This window comes from Mustela nigripes, chromosome 14 (assembly GCF_022355385.1).
Source record: "Mustela nigripes isolate SB6536 chromosome 14, MUSNIG.SB6536, whole genome shotgun sequence".
NCBI lineage: Eukaryota > Metazoa > Chordata > Mammalia > Carnivora > Mustelidae > Mustela > Mustela nigripes.
The window spans coordinates 76,293,007-76,307,168 of NC_081570.1; the positions used below are offsets into that span (position 1 = coordinate 76,293,007).

The following is a 14,162-nucleotide window of genomic DNA, read 5'->3' on the forward strand; positions in this document are numbered from 1 at the left end:
TGGCTGTTGCTGCTATGAACTTTGGAGTACAGATAGCCCTTCTTTTCGCTACAATCAGTGCCTTTGGGGTAAATACCCAGTACTGCAATTGAAGGGTCATGGGGAAGCTCTATTCTTAATTTCTTAAGGAATCTCCACAATCTTTTCCAAAGTGGCTGCACCAACTTGCATTCCCTCCATAGTGTAAAAGGGTTCCCCTTTCTCTACATCCTCTCCAACACTGTTGTTTCCTGTCCTGTTAATTTTGGCCATTCTGACTGCTGTAAGGTGGTATCTCAATGTGGTTTTGATTTGAATCTCACTGATGGCTGGTGATGAACATTTTTTCACGTGTCCATTAGCCATTTGCATGTCTTCTTTGGAGAAGTGTCTGTTCATGTCTTCTGCCCATTTTTTGATGTGATTATCTGTTTTGTGTGTGTTGAATTTGAGGAGTTCTTTATAAATCCTGGATATCAGCCCTTTGTCTGTAGTGTCATTTGCAAATATCTTCTCCCATTCCTGGGTTTCCTCTTTGTTTTGTTGACTGTTTCCTTTGCTATGCAGAAGCTTTTGATCTTGATGAAATCCCAAAAGTTCATTTTTGCTTTTGTTTCCTTTGCCTTTGGAGACCTGTCTTGAAAGAAGTTGCTGTGGCCGATGTCGAGGAGGTTACTGCCTATGTTCTCTAAGATTTTGATAGATTTCTGCCTCACATTTAGGTCTTTTATCCATTTCGAGTTTATCTTTGTATATGGTATAGAGAATGGTCAAATTTCATTCTTCTACACATAGCCATCCAATTTTCCCAACATTACTTTTTGAAGAGACTTTTTTCCACTGTATATTTTTTCCTGCTTTGTCGAAGATTATTTGACCATAAAGTTGAGGGTCCATATCTGGGCTTTCTAATCTGTTCCACTGGTCTATGTGTCTGTTTTTGTGCCAGTACCATGCTGTCTTGGTGATCACAGCTTTGTAGTAAAGCTTGAAATCAGGCAGCATGATGCCCCCAGTTTTATTTTTCCTTTTCAATATTTCCTTAGCAATTCGGGGTCTCTTCTGATTCCATACAAATTTTAGGATTGTTTTTTCCAGCTCTTTGAAAAATACTGGTGGAATTTTGATCAGGATGTCATTGAAAGTATAGATTGCCCTGAGCAGTATAGACATTGTAACAATGTTTATTTTTCCAATCCATGAGCATGGAATGGTCTTCCATCTTTTTGTGTCTTCTTCAGTTTCTTTCATGAGTGTTCTGTAGTTCCTTGAGTATAGATCCTTTACCTCTTTGGTTAGATTTATTCCCAGGTATCTTATGGTTCTTCGTGCTATAGTAAATGGAATCAATTCTCTAATTTCCCTATCTGTATTTTCATTGTTAGTGTATAAGAAAGCAACTGATTTCTGTACATTGATTTTGTACCCTGCCAGATTACTGAATTGCTGAATGAGTTCTAGTAGTTTGGGGGTGGAGTCTTTTGGGTTTTCCATAGAAAGTGTTATGTCATCTGCGAAGAGAGAGAGTTTGATTTCTTCTTTGCCAATTTGAATACCTTCTATTTCTTTTTGTTGTCTGATCGCTGTAGCTAGGACTCGAAGTCCTAGCTCGAAGTCCTGTGTTGAACAAGAGTGGTGAGAGTGGGCGTCCTTGTCATGTTCCTGATCTCAAAGAGAAGGCTGTCTGCTTTTCCTCTTTGAGGTTGATATTCACTCTGGGTTTTTAAGAAATGGATTTTATGAAGTTGAGGAATGTTCCCTCTATCTGTGTACTTTGAATCATTTTAATCAGGAATGAGTGCTATATCTTGTCAAATGCTTTTTCTGCATCAATTGAGAGGACCATGTGGTTCTTCTCTCTTCTCCTACTGATTTGTTCTATCACATTGATTGATTTGTGAATGTTGAACCACCCTTTCATCCCATGGCTAAATCCTACCTGGTCATGGTGGATAATGTTTTTAATGTACTATTGGATCCTGTTAGCTAGGATCTTGTTGAGAATCTTGGCATCCGTATTCATCAGGGATATTGGTCTGAAATTCTCCTTTTTGGTGGGATATTTGCCTGGTTTGGGGATCAGGGTAATGCTCGCTTCATAAAAAGAGTCTGGAAGTTTTCCTTCTGTTTCTATTTTTGAAGTAGCTTCAGGAGAATAGATATTATTTCTTCTTTGAATGTTTGGTAGACTTCTCCAGCGAATCTGTCAGGTCCTGGGCTCTTGTTTTTTGGGAGGTTTATGATCAATGCTTCAATCTCATTACTAGATACTGGTCTATTCAGGTTGTTAATTTCTTCTTGATTCAGTTTTGGAAGTTTGTAGGTTTCCAGATATACATCCATTTCATCTAGGTTGCTTAACTTATTGGCATATAACTGTTGATAATAATTTCTGATGATTGTTTCTATTTCCTTGGTGTTAGTCGTGATCTCTCCCTTTTCATTCATAATGTTATTAATTTGGGCCTTCTCTCTTGTCTTCTGGATTAGTTTGGCCAGTGGCTTATCAATCTTATTGATTCTTTCAAAAAACCAGCTTCTAGTTTCATTGATGTGTTCTACTATATCTCTTCGTTTCTATCTCATTGGTCTCTGCTCTAATCTTGATTATTTCCCTTCTTATGTGTGGGGTTGGCTTAATTTGTTGTTGATTCTCCAGTCCTTTAAAGTATAAAGATTGCTGGTGTATTCTGGATTTTTTAAATTTTTTAAAAATTTTTTTTTGGAATACATAGAGAGCTATGTATTTTCTCCTTAGGACCGCCTTTACTGTATCCCATAAGTTTTGGACCAAAGTGTCTTCATTCTCATTGGTTTCCAGGAATTATTTAAGTTCTTCTTTGATTTCCTGGTTGATCCAAACATTCTTTTTTTTTTTTTTTTTTTGATCCAAACATGCTTAAGCAAGGTGGTCTTTAGCTTCCAAGTGTTTAGTAGCTTTTAGATAGCCAAGTGGTTTGTAAAATCAAGGGACAAGTCCCTAAACATTTTTTCTCAGTTATTTTTGAGGTATCTAGACCAAAGTAGTGTTAGAGGAAAATTATTTTTTATTTTTATTTTTTTAAGATTTTATTTTTCATCTTTACATGCAACGTGGGTCTCGAACTTATAACCCCAAGATCGAGAGTCCCATGCTCTATTGGCTGAGAAAATAGAAATAAAATTCTATTTATTAAAATAGAAAACAACTTTTTTTTTTTTTAAGATTTTATTTATTTATTTGACAGAGAGAGATCACAAGTAGACGGAGAAGCAGGCAGAGAGAGAGAGATATAGGGAAGCAGGCTCCCCGCTGAGCAGAGAGCCCAACTCGGGACTCGATCCCAGGATCCTGAGATCATGACCCGAGCCGAAGGCAGTGGCTTAACCCACTGAGCCACCTAGGCGCCCCAGAAAACAACTTTTAAAAGAAAATTTCAGGGCATCTGGGCGGCTCAGTTGGTTGAGTATCCAACTCTTTTTTTTTTTTTTTTTTAAGATTTTATTTATTTAATTGACAGACAGAGATCACAAGTAGGCAGAGAGAGAGAGGAGGAAGCAGGCTCCCCACCGAGCAGAGAGCCCAATGTGGGGCTTGATCCCAGGACCCTGGGATCATGACCTGAGCCGAAGGCAGAGACTTTTAACCCACTGAGCCACCCAGGCACTCCAGTATCCAACTCTTGATTTCGGCTCAGGTCATGATCTCAGGATCATGAGACTGAGGCCCACTTTGGGCTCTGCAATGGACGTGGAGTCTGAAACATTCTGTCCCTCTCCTCTGGCTCCCCTTCTTAAAAAAATAAATAAAAGAAAATTTCTTATAATCTTTTTGAGAATGAGTAACACTGAGTTGTTGTATTTGTATATGGAATTATATTAGCTAAAGTATCTTGCATAATTATAATATCCATAACAGTATGTATTAATTAATAACATAATGGCGAGTCTAGTCTCAAAATGGAGGTAAAACTGCCACCCTGTCGCCCCCAGCCGGACTCCAGCCATTGCCGCCGCTGCCGCTGGGGAGAGGAGGGCCATGATCCAAAGGAACCAGAGCAGTTGAGAAAACTGTTTATTGGTGGTTTGAGCTTTGAAACTACAGATGATAGTTTAAGAGAACATTTTGAAGAATGGGGTACACTTACAGATTGTGTGGTGATGAGAGACCCCCAAACAAAACGTTCCAGGGGTTTTGATTTTGGACTTATTCCTGTGTTGAAGAGGTGGATGCAGCAATGTGTGCCCGACCACACAAGGTTGATGGGCGTGTAGTGGAACCAAAGAGAGCTGTTTCTAAAGAGAATTCTGTAAAGCATGGCGAAGCGTTAGATGAAGGACACTTCATCTAACAGTGAAGAAAATTTTTGTTGGTGGTATTAAAGAAGATACAGAAGAATATAATTTGAGAGACTACTTTGAAAAGTATGGCAAGATTGAAACCATAGAAGTTATGGAAGACAGGCAGAGTGGAAAAAAGACAGGATTTGCTTTTGTAACTTTTGATGATCATGATACAGTTGATAAAATTGTTGTTTAGACATACCACACTATTAATGGGCACAATTGTGAAGTGAAAAAGGCCCTTTCTAAACAAGAAATGCAGTCTGCTGCATCACAAAGAGGTCGAGGAAGTTGGTCTGTCAACTTCACAGGTCGTAGAGGAAACTTTGGAGGTGGTGGTAACTTTGGCCGTGGTGGAAACTTTGGTGCAAGAGGAGGGTATGGTGGTGGAGGTGGTGGCAGCAGAGGTAGTTATGGAAGAGGTGATGGTGAATATAATGGATTTGGGGGTGATGGTGGCAACTACGGTGGTGGTCCTGGTTACAGGAGTAAAGGAGGCTATGGTGGTGGTGGACCAGGGTATGGAAACCAAGGAGGTGGATACGGAGGTGGTGGTGGAGGATATGATGGTTACAATGAAGGAGGAAATTTTGGAGGTGGTAAATGGTGGTGGTGGGAACTATAATGATTTTGGAAATTATAGTGGACAACAGCAATCAAATTATGGACCCATGAAGGGGGGCAGTTTTGGTGGAAGAAGGTTGGGCAGTCCCTATGGTGATGGTTATGGATCTGGTGGTGGAAGCAGTGGATATGGTAGCAGGAGGTTCTAAAAAATTTTCAGAAGAAAAGGGCTACAGTTCTTAGCAGGAGGGAAGAGCAAGGATTTGTCAGGAAAGCTGCAGGTTACTTTTGAGACAGTTGTCCCAAATGCATTAGAGGAACTGTAAAAATCTACCACAGAAGGAACGATGATCCATAGTCAGAAAAGTTACTGCAGCTTAAATAGGGAACCCTTCTTGTTCAGGACTGTCATAGCCACAGTTTGCAAAAAGTATGGCCATTGATTAATGTAACATAGTTGCACAGTTAGATGTACATTCCTGAGGTCTTTATCTGTTGTAGCTTTGTCTTTCTCTTCTTTGTTTTCTTTTCATTACATCAGGTATATTGCCCAGTAAATTGTGGTAGTGGTACCAGGAATAAAAAATAAGGAATTTTTAACTTTAAAAAAAAATTAGTAACATAACATCTGTAACAGTTAATACTCATATAATATCAGTCATACAGAGCTCTGTTTGAAAATACTGAAGCATTCCTTCTCTCTCATTTTACATCTGAAGCATTTATTTTCTTTAATTTTAGGAGTTTTTCATGTCTGAATTGGGTGTGGCATGTGTGTATGTTCCTGCACACGTGTGTACATATGTTCAAATATACATTGAATGTTGAGGAAGGGTTCCTGGTAGTGATGATATAGCTCATAACTTCTTTATGAACTTTAACTTGTTCAGCTTTGATTTATTTCACTGAAGGATTTGAGGATTTGATCCTCACCAGTCTCAGGTGTTTACCCAATCTGCCCAGTTTGGCCAAGAAAACTGGCCGGTTTTTCATAGAACGCAGTAGAAAGAAAATGAACGTTCGTATTTGATTGGGTCGGGAACTCATACCTATGTGAAAAATATATGTATTAGATTAATTAATCAAGCTCTTTACTATTTCATATGCTAAATTTTTTTTTTAAGATTTTATTTATTTATTTGACAGAGAGAGATCACAAGTAGACAGAGGCAGGCAGAGAGAGAGAGAGGGAAGCAGGCTCCCTGCTGAGCAGAGAGCCCGATGCGGGCCTCGATCCTAGGACCCTGAGATCATGACCTGAGCCGAAGGCAGTGGCTTAACCCACTGAGCCACCCAGGCACCCTCATATGCTAAGTTTTTTTCATTAAGTAACACTTCCAAGCCATTTGTCTTCCTTCTAATAGGGGTATCAAAGGTCTTCTTGTGCAGATGGGATTAATTTTTAAAGTTTTAAATTAGGTGGCCATATTTTTCTGTTTTGATGCTAGGATTTTGCTGTATGCTAATAATAATCTCCTTAATATAAGTTTTTGAATAAACACTAAGTTCCCCACATTTATACTGCTAAAGAACATGAGCAAAAAACAAGATTTGAATCAGGTCTCTTGGGATGCCTGGGTGGCTCAGTGGGTTGGGCCGCTGCCTTCGGCTCGGGTCATGATCTCAGGGTCCTGGGATCGAGCCCCGCATCGGGCTCTCTGCTCCGCGGGGAGCCTGCTTCCCTCTCTCTCTCTCTCCTCTCTGCCTACTTGTGATCTCTGTCTGTCAAATAAATAAATAAAATCTTAAAAAAAAAAAAATGAATCAGGTCTCTTTGGCATCAAACTTTGCCACCTCCTAATATAAGTAATTTTCATTGGGGGGCACCTGGCTTGCTCAGTTGGTGGAGTGTGTAACTCTTGATCTCGGGGTTGTACGTTTGAGCCCCATGTTGGGTGTAGAGATGACTTAAAAATAAAATCTTAAAAAAAAAAATAAGTAATTTTAATTGAAATGTTTTTGAAAGAAATGAAATTAAAACCAGAGTTTTACTGTCTTTTATTCTGGGATTCCTTCTGTGTACATAATGCTACATGCTAATTCAAAATTCAAGAAATTGGCCAAACCCTCTTCAGTTAAAGACTAATTAAGATGGGCTTGCTTTTCTCCTCAGTGATTCTTTTTCTGCATTCAAATTCAGCAAACATCTTTGGGCCTTACTTTGTGTCAGACCCTAAACTGAATTGCTTCCAATACATGGCAATATTGTTATTAAGATTTAATAGATGAGGGGTGCCTGGCTGGCTCAGTGGGTTAAAGCCTCTGCCTTCAGCTTAGGTCATGATCCCAGGGTCCTGGGATTGAGCCTGGCATCTGGCTCTCTGCTTAGCAGTGAGCCTGCTTCCCCCACCCCACCCCCCGCCTGCGTCTCTGCCTACTTGTGATCTCTGTTAAATAAATAAATAAAATATTTAAAAAAAAAAAAAAGATTTAATAGATGAGACATGGAGTGGATAAGAAAAGTGCTAAAGATTTTTCTTCAGAACGAGTTTAGTGTAATCATAATAACATAGCAATCATTTTAGAACATATTTGAACCTAGAATGCTGTGTAGCGTGACTCTACAATTAGGATACCTCCTTTCACTATCCTGTTTCTGTTGAGAGGCAGTTTAGTCAGTAAAATAAAGATTGAGGTCTGGCTTCCAAATTTTAATGACTTTATTGAGATTTAATTTAATTCATATACCATACAATTCATCCAGTTAAGTATACTTTTCAGCATTTTTCAGTATATTCACGGGGTTGTCCAACCATCATAGCTTCTAATTTTTGAACCTGGCTATTGGTTATTGGTTTAGTCCATTATTACTGGTCATGCTTTCAGATAAGAAAACAGAAGCAAGGAAACATGGGTGGCTCCATTATTAAGCCTCTGCGTTTGGCTCAGGTCATGATCCCAGGACACTGGGATCGAGTCTGGTATCAGGCTCCTTGCTCAGCGGGAAGCCTGCTTCTCCCTCTCTCACTCCCCCTGCTTGTATTCCCTTTCCTGCTATCTCTCTCTGTCAAATAAATAAATATAATCTTTTTTTTTTTAATGAAAATAGAATCATATAGTGTAAAAGAATTTAGATTCAGTCTGTTCTTTCCTGATTCATCATTGTTCAAAGTCCATTAATTTTCCTCTTTCAGTTCTAGTACAGAAAACTTTCCCAATTCCCATCAGAAATGTGTACTTATGGGAATGTTAAGCTGATTTTCGTTAGTACCATAAACAGAGAAGCCTTGGAATGTGAAATCCTCGTGCTTGTAATGTAATTCTTTAAGTCCATTGCAATAGACGTACTATAAAGGAGAACCCAAAGAATGTATGCAATTAATACTAAGTGTGCCTTTCTCGGGTTAAAAGAAACAAAAACACCCTTATACATGGTTATATCCATTCTGAGTCCCCATTCACTAAAGAGATCAAACCTTGGATATGGAAGTTAGGTACTGATCTCTCTCATTGACTTCACTTTCACATTAGAAAGTCACTTGAGGATCATCATGTACTTAACGTACTATATTATATGAATATATATTTATTATACTTGGTATGCACTTGCATATATGAAAAGCAATTTCTGTTTTCAAAGCGCTCCTGCATTTTCAGGCAGTTAATGGTTGAAACACTCCCTGGGAGGTAGGAGGTTTTTACTCTGTTTTTGATGGGTAAAATGGGCTAACAGGCACACTTACTGAAGTCCTGTGTTTGAGATAAGAGCTAGTCGGTGGCTGACGTTGCAGGAAAGTACTGGTTTCCTGCCTTATGGGCCCAGGCACTCCCTTAAGACTACATTTAAACCATGCATGCCTCGGTTTGTTTCCACCTTGTGACTTACCTGTAAAATGTGCGATCTGTACAGGGGCATACTAGATGAAGAATGGGATAACAATGGAATTATTTGTAGTTTCTATAATACCTAACTTCTCCCATATCTCCAGGCCTTTGTGCTTGCTACTTCTGTCAAAATCCTATTTCCTACCCTCCCAGGCACCCTATGACAGTCCCCCTTCTTCTGATCTCAACTTGGAAACCACCTCTCTGTGGAGCCCTACCCCCGGTTATCAGATGCAGACGTGGGTTTGTGCTGTCCTACACCTCCTATATTTTGTATTAACCCAGTCAGGGCAGTTTTCTTACTGTGTTGTAATAGCACGCTTACTGCTAATGGGATGTCCACTAGACTGGGAACTCCTGGAGGGCAAGGACTAAGTTACATCATGTCCACATTCCCCTCCCTGGTGCCTGACTCATGGTTTTTGACATCGTGAAAGGTCACCTTAGGGAAGGAGGTGGTGATTACATAATTTCATTTCTCCATCTCCTCAAAGCCAAGGACAAGGGTCAGAAGTTCCCTCCTTCAGCAGCCGACCGTAGCCAACAGCACAGCCACTGGAAGACTGCATGATAGAGGAGATAGGAAGATGAAAGATTCTGTTAACCGTGTCACTTAATTAGCCCGGGGAGGTCTGTTAAGCTTTTTGTGCTCCGGTTTCTGCATCCTGGTAGCCAGTAGCAGTGCCTCATTCCCCGGGTTACAGTGAAAGTCCGCAGAAGTATTTCATAGAAAAATAGTTTGCAAACTGCACACACAAGGGGTAAGGAAGAGAGGCAGCATCACCCGCTAGAAGGAACATGTGGCTTGGCCTAATCTGAGATTTTTCAATCCAGATTTCTCCACTAATTATTTGACTTCCACAACTTAATCCCTGCAGGCCAGTTTCTCTGTCAGGAGAAAATAATCCCACTGTGGCAAATGAGAGTAACGTGAGGGTTAGAAGAAATTCGGGCGGTGTTCCACTGGCGTTCATCTGTGCGCCTTGAGCTGGTCCCAGCCAGAGCTGTTGCACATGGTAGATTCATACCTCTGTACCTACTTTTCTGTGGCAGATTCAGTCCTTTGTCATCCGGGGAGAGTAGGTCCCTGGCCTCCGACCCCAGCCAGCCTGTGCAAGCCTTGGATGAGGGAAGGCGGAGCTTCTGTCTGCTGACACTGAGTGTTTGTAGGGCATATACTTTTATCATTTCTTTTTGAAACTTTTTATTGAAGTTAAAACATAATAAATAACCAAAGGGCACATAGCCTCAATGTACAGATCACATTTTATAAACTGAGCAGACCCACATAACTAGACCATTCATTCCCATGGATGCCTGATATTCCACTTTGTGAATATGCCACGTTTCATTTTTTCATTCTACCGGTGGTAGACGTGTAGCTAGCTTCCAGTGTAGGGCGATTGCAACTAGTGCTTCTGGGAATGTCTTTTATATGTGGCTTTTGATAAGGATATGTTTTTCTTCTGGGTATATTGCTGGGTCATAGAGTGTGCACATGTTCAATTTTAGTAGATATTAACCCAGAAGTTTCCCAGCATGGTTTTATCGGTTTACTCCTACCAGCAGTATTTAAGGGTTCTCCTTGCTCCCCATCCTCACCAGCACTTGATATTATCTGTCTTTTTCATTTTGGTGGCTTTTATATAATTAGGTAGCATTTTGGAAGTAGAACTGTTCCCTCACCCCACAAAACCTGAAACTCTAAACTGTAATACATTCATTTCAGGAATGCATCCCACACAGAAACAGATTATACCAGATGTAAAATTCCTATGATAGTGCTTGGCATATGGGAGGAAGGTGACACATAACTAGCTGCCGTTGTTGTCATCATCATCATTGTTGTCACTGAATGCCTTCTTTGTTCTTGAGAGGAGAGAGAGTAGGTCACAGTGGATGGCAGGTGAATAGGAAGGCATAGTCCCTGCCCACATCCTTTAGGAAGGAGCTCATGATCTACAGGAAGAGACAAATACTAGAAAAAGATATTATTAGACCATATGATGGGAGTTTTGGGAAAAGAGGCAGTACCTGAGCTGGTGCTTGAGGAATCCGTAGGAGTTGAACAGAAAGAAAGAAGGGAAGTGGGCTGGAGGAAATGGCGGAACCCTTGGCGTTCTGTGCTGTAGAGTAGACAGCATGCTGGAGGAGAAGAGCCCACGCTTGCATGCTGGTTCCCTGTTGTTCAGATGTTGGCACCCTTGCTGGGTTGTGGGGTCCTCATTAGCAATCATTTGGTGTCATTGTGAAGTTATAGTACTCTAGTGCTCTGTTCTCTGCCCCCACCTTTTAACTTTCTCTCCCTCCTCTGGGAAAGTGACCCACCTCCTCTTCTCACTCCTGGAATCAGAGCCTGTCCCGAGTCCAAGGTGCTGTAAAACCACAGATGAAGCTTTAACGGCTACGAAATACTGGTTACAAGGATCCCACAGCTTCTTTGCTGTCTGAGCCTTTAGCTATTTATCTTTATGTAGAGGCCTGGCTTAGAGTTTTTATTCTTGTCAGAGTTGCACCATGGTGGCATTTAGGTTTAATCAAATGCTCTTCGACCCGATACCATATGCAGAGAGCTGATCGCTGTTCTGGAGGGATGTTGAGGAGGAGGAGATGCTGACGATGGTAGTCAAGAGCCGTACGGTCTTTCCTTGGTGAAGCACCTGCTACGCGGCAGGCGTTGGCTAGAAGGGAATGAGGAGGGCAGGCATGGCCCCTGGCCCTTGGCTCTACTGAATTTAAAATCTGGTCTGGGATCAGACAAGTAGTCAGTTGGTCCCACCGCAGTGTGACAAAGACTGTCCTGGGCAAAGGGACAGAGTCCTGTGAGAGCACGTTGGAGAAGAGCCCCATGCAGACGGGGGTTAGGCAGGACTTTCTGGGAAAGAAGACAGAAACCTGGTAGCCTAATGAAGGTGACTGGAAAGGAAGTAGAGGAAACAGTGCATAGAAGGACCTGAAGACAGGGGGGCAATGAGTGGCTGGTTGGAGAAGCTGGAAGACATTATCAGCCTAGAGTGTAGAGAATCTTTGGAGAAGAGTTTTAACCAAAGGACCCGCAGCAGGTGGGAGATGCATTGAAGGAAGTCAAGAGTGGAGACAGACAGGCAAACATCATGTGATTTCATTTCTATGTGGAAACCATAAAAGACAAAACGAACAAACAAAAACAGAGATTGACTCACAGGTGCAGAGAACAAACCCAAGGTTGCCAGAGGAAGGTGGCAGTGCAGGGATGACCAAAATAGGTGAAGGGGATTGGGGAGTACAGACTTCAGGTTACAAGACAAAGAAGTCATAGGAGTGAAACGTACAACGTAGGAGGTACAGTCAATAATATTGTAATCATTTTGGTGACAGTTGGTGACCACACTGACCACAGTGAGCATTTTGTGATGTACGTAATTGTTGAATCACTGTTTTATACACCCAGAGCTAATGGAGCATTTCACGTCAACTCTACTTTAATAACAATAATTAAATAAGTAGCTGAATAAATAAAAATAAAGACTGGAAGCAGAGAAACCAGTTGTAATAATTAGGACTTAACAGACAGGTAAGTAATATTCACAGCAGGATGACTTTCAAAATTCCCTTCTCCCCTCAGTTCTCCAACCCAAACATCCTGACTTCTTTAGAGCCCAATGCCACGATCTGAAAAGTAAAGAAAAATCTTATTAGAAAGAGGTATTTTTTTCTCCTATTATTTATATGTATGGCCCTTTAAAACCGTGGTCCTTGGGTGTGATTGGATGAAGTTCTTTGCCAGGAAGAAACCTGGGAGGTGTGTTCTGCAATTTCTGTATTTGAAGTAAGAGTCATGGTAACCTGTGGCTTGGTGCTGTGTTTGTGCATTCTGTGTAGGGACCAAAGAGCTCACATGACATGTGGTGAATTGTTTCTCATGGAGCTTGGCCCACTGCGCACTCCGGTAGCCTGGCTTCCTGCGTAAATTCCCAGCCACTCACAAAACCAAACACACATGGGTCCCTGGGTGGCTCAGTGGGTTAAGCCACTGCCTTCGGCTCAGGTCATGATCTCGGGGTCCTGGGGTCGAGTCCCGCATCGGGCTCTCTGCTCGGCAGGGGTCCTGCTTCCTCCTCTCTCTCTCTGCCTGCCTCTCTGCTTACTTGTGATCTCTCTCTGTCAAGTAAATAAATAAAATCTTTAAAAAAAAAAAAAAAAAAAAAAAAACACACACACACACACAAGATGCAAGAGCTCAGGATAAAGGGATTCCAGTGGGAATGTTATCTCCCACTTCCTTGGTCATTTTTTAATAAAGACTGGTGGCCAGGCATTTCATACTTCAGCCTTGAAGTCTAGAAGTGTGATTTCTAGTGATCTTCAGTAAGTTTAAGGACAATGGAATAGTTTCTATGTATTTGGAATCCTTGGGCTTACATTTACCTCTTACGTAAAAGACATTCCACTTTAAAAAAAAAAAACTATAGATAGGAGAATTGCTATTACAAATGAGTCGATATTCATTGTATTTTATTAAGAAATATTATGTTCCTGCCTTGTGCAGCACGAGATGTATGTAGAGAGTTTCAGAAGAAACAAGACAGCGTCCCGACTTTCAGAGACTTTGAAACAGAGCCCGCAGAGTCAGTGTTCTGATCCCACCACTCTCTGTTTTGTCATCCAAGAGAGATACTAGTAACCAGTCATTTCACACTTCTTTGCCTCAGAATCAGCCTCAGAATCCTTCTCAACACAGCAGTCCAGGCAACTTTGGCGTCATTAGATTTTTAAAAACCTGTTTTCTTTCCTTTATTTTAAAATATAATATATTCCCAGAATTTTCGGTTTTTGTCTGGCCTTTTATCTTTCTTTCTTTTTACTAGCTTTTCAAAGAATTACGTCATATTCTAGTTGAATACTGGAACCTGAGAGCATCTCAAAAAAGTAAAATGTGATAGTGTTACTTTTCAAGAAGCTGAAACTTGCAGATTCAAGAAGATAAACACTGATTTCACATGTATGATCACAGAGGCCCATTCCCAGCACTTGCCCTAGAAACTTTGAGTTTTTCTTGCTTTCGTCAAGGATGATTGTCCTTTGTACTTTTATTCTTTGTAGGAATTGTTTCAGGACTGTAACACTGCCAGCCATCAGTGACTGGTGACCATATTTTCAGGTGATCTGGTACTGGACTTCCCTTCGTTGTGTCTGGGGTCGCTGCTTTGGTAGAGATCAAAGGTCTTGCCGGCCCTGACCTCTTTGGTGTCTTGTCACTGATCATTCCACCTGTGTCTCTGGCCCTCTTTTCATGCCACAGGCGGTTCCACAGGGGCATGAAAAGGCCAAAGTTCCAGTTCTATATATTGATAAACCCCAAGTATGTATGTACTAAGACTCCTCTTAAACTCTAGGCCCTTAATTTCAGCTGTCCATGGCACATTTCCACCAGAATGAGAAGAGCTAACGTAACAAGGGAACAAGTACTGTGGCCAGAGGTTAGAGCTTTA

The 14,162-nt window shown here is 41.1% G+C and overlaps 1 protein-coding gene and 1 pseudogene across 6 annotated transcripts in view; both read left to right on the plus strand.

Annotated features, from left to right (window-relative positions):
• The window catches only part of LRRC8D (leucine rich repeat containing 8 VRAC subunit D), a 120,233-nt gene that overhangs the window by 102,254 nt on the left and 3,817 nt on the right, over positions 1-14,162 (plus strand). The gene's annotated exons all lie outside the window — the stretch shown is intronic.
• LOC132002139 (heterogeneous nuclear ribonucleoprotein A3-like) lies at positions 3,919-5,292 on the plus strand (annotated as a pseudogene).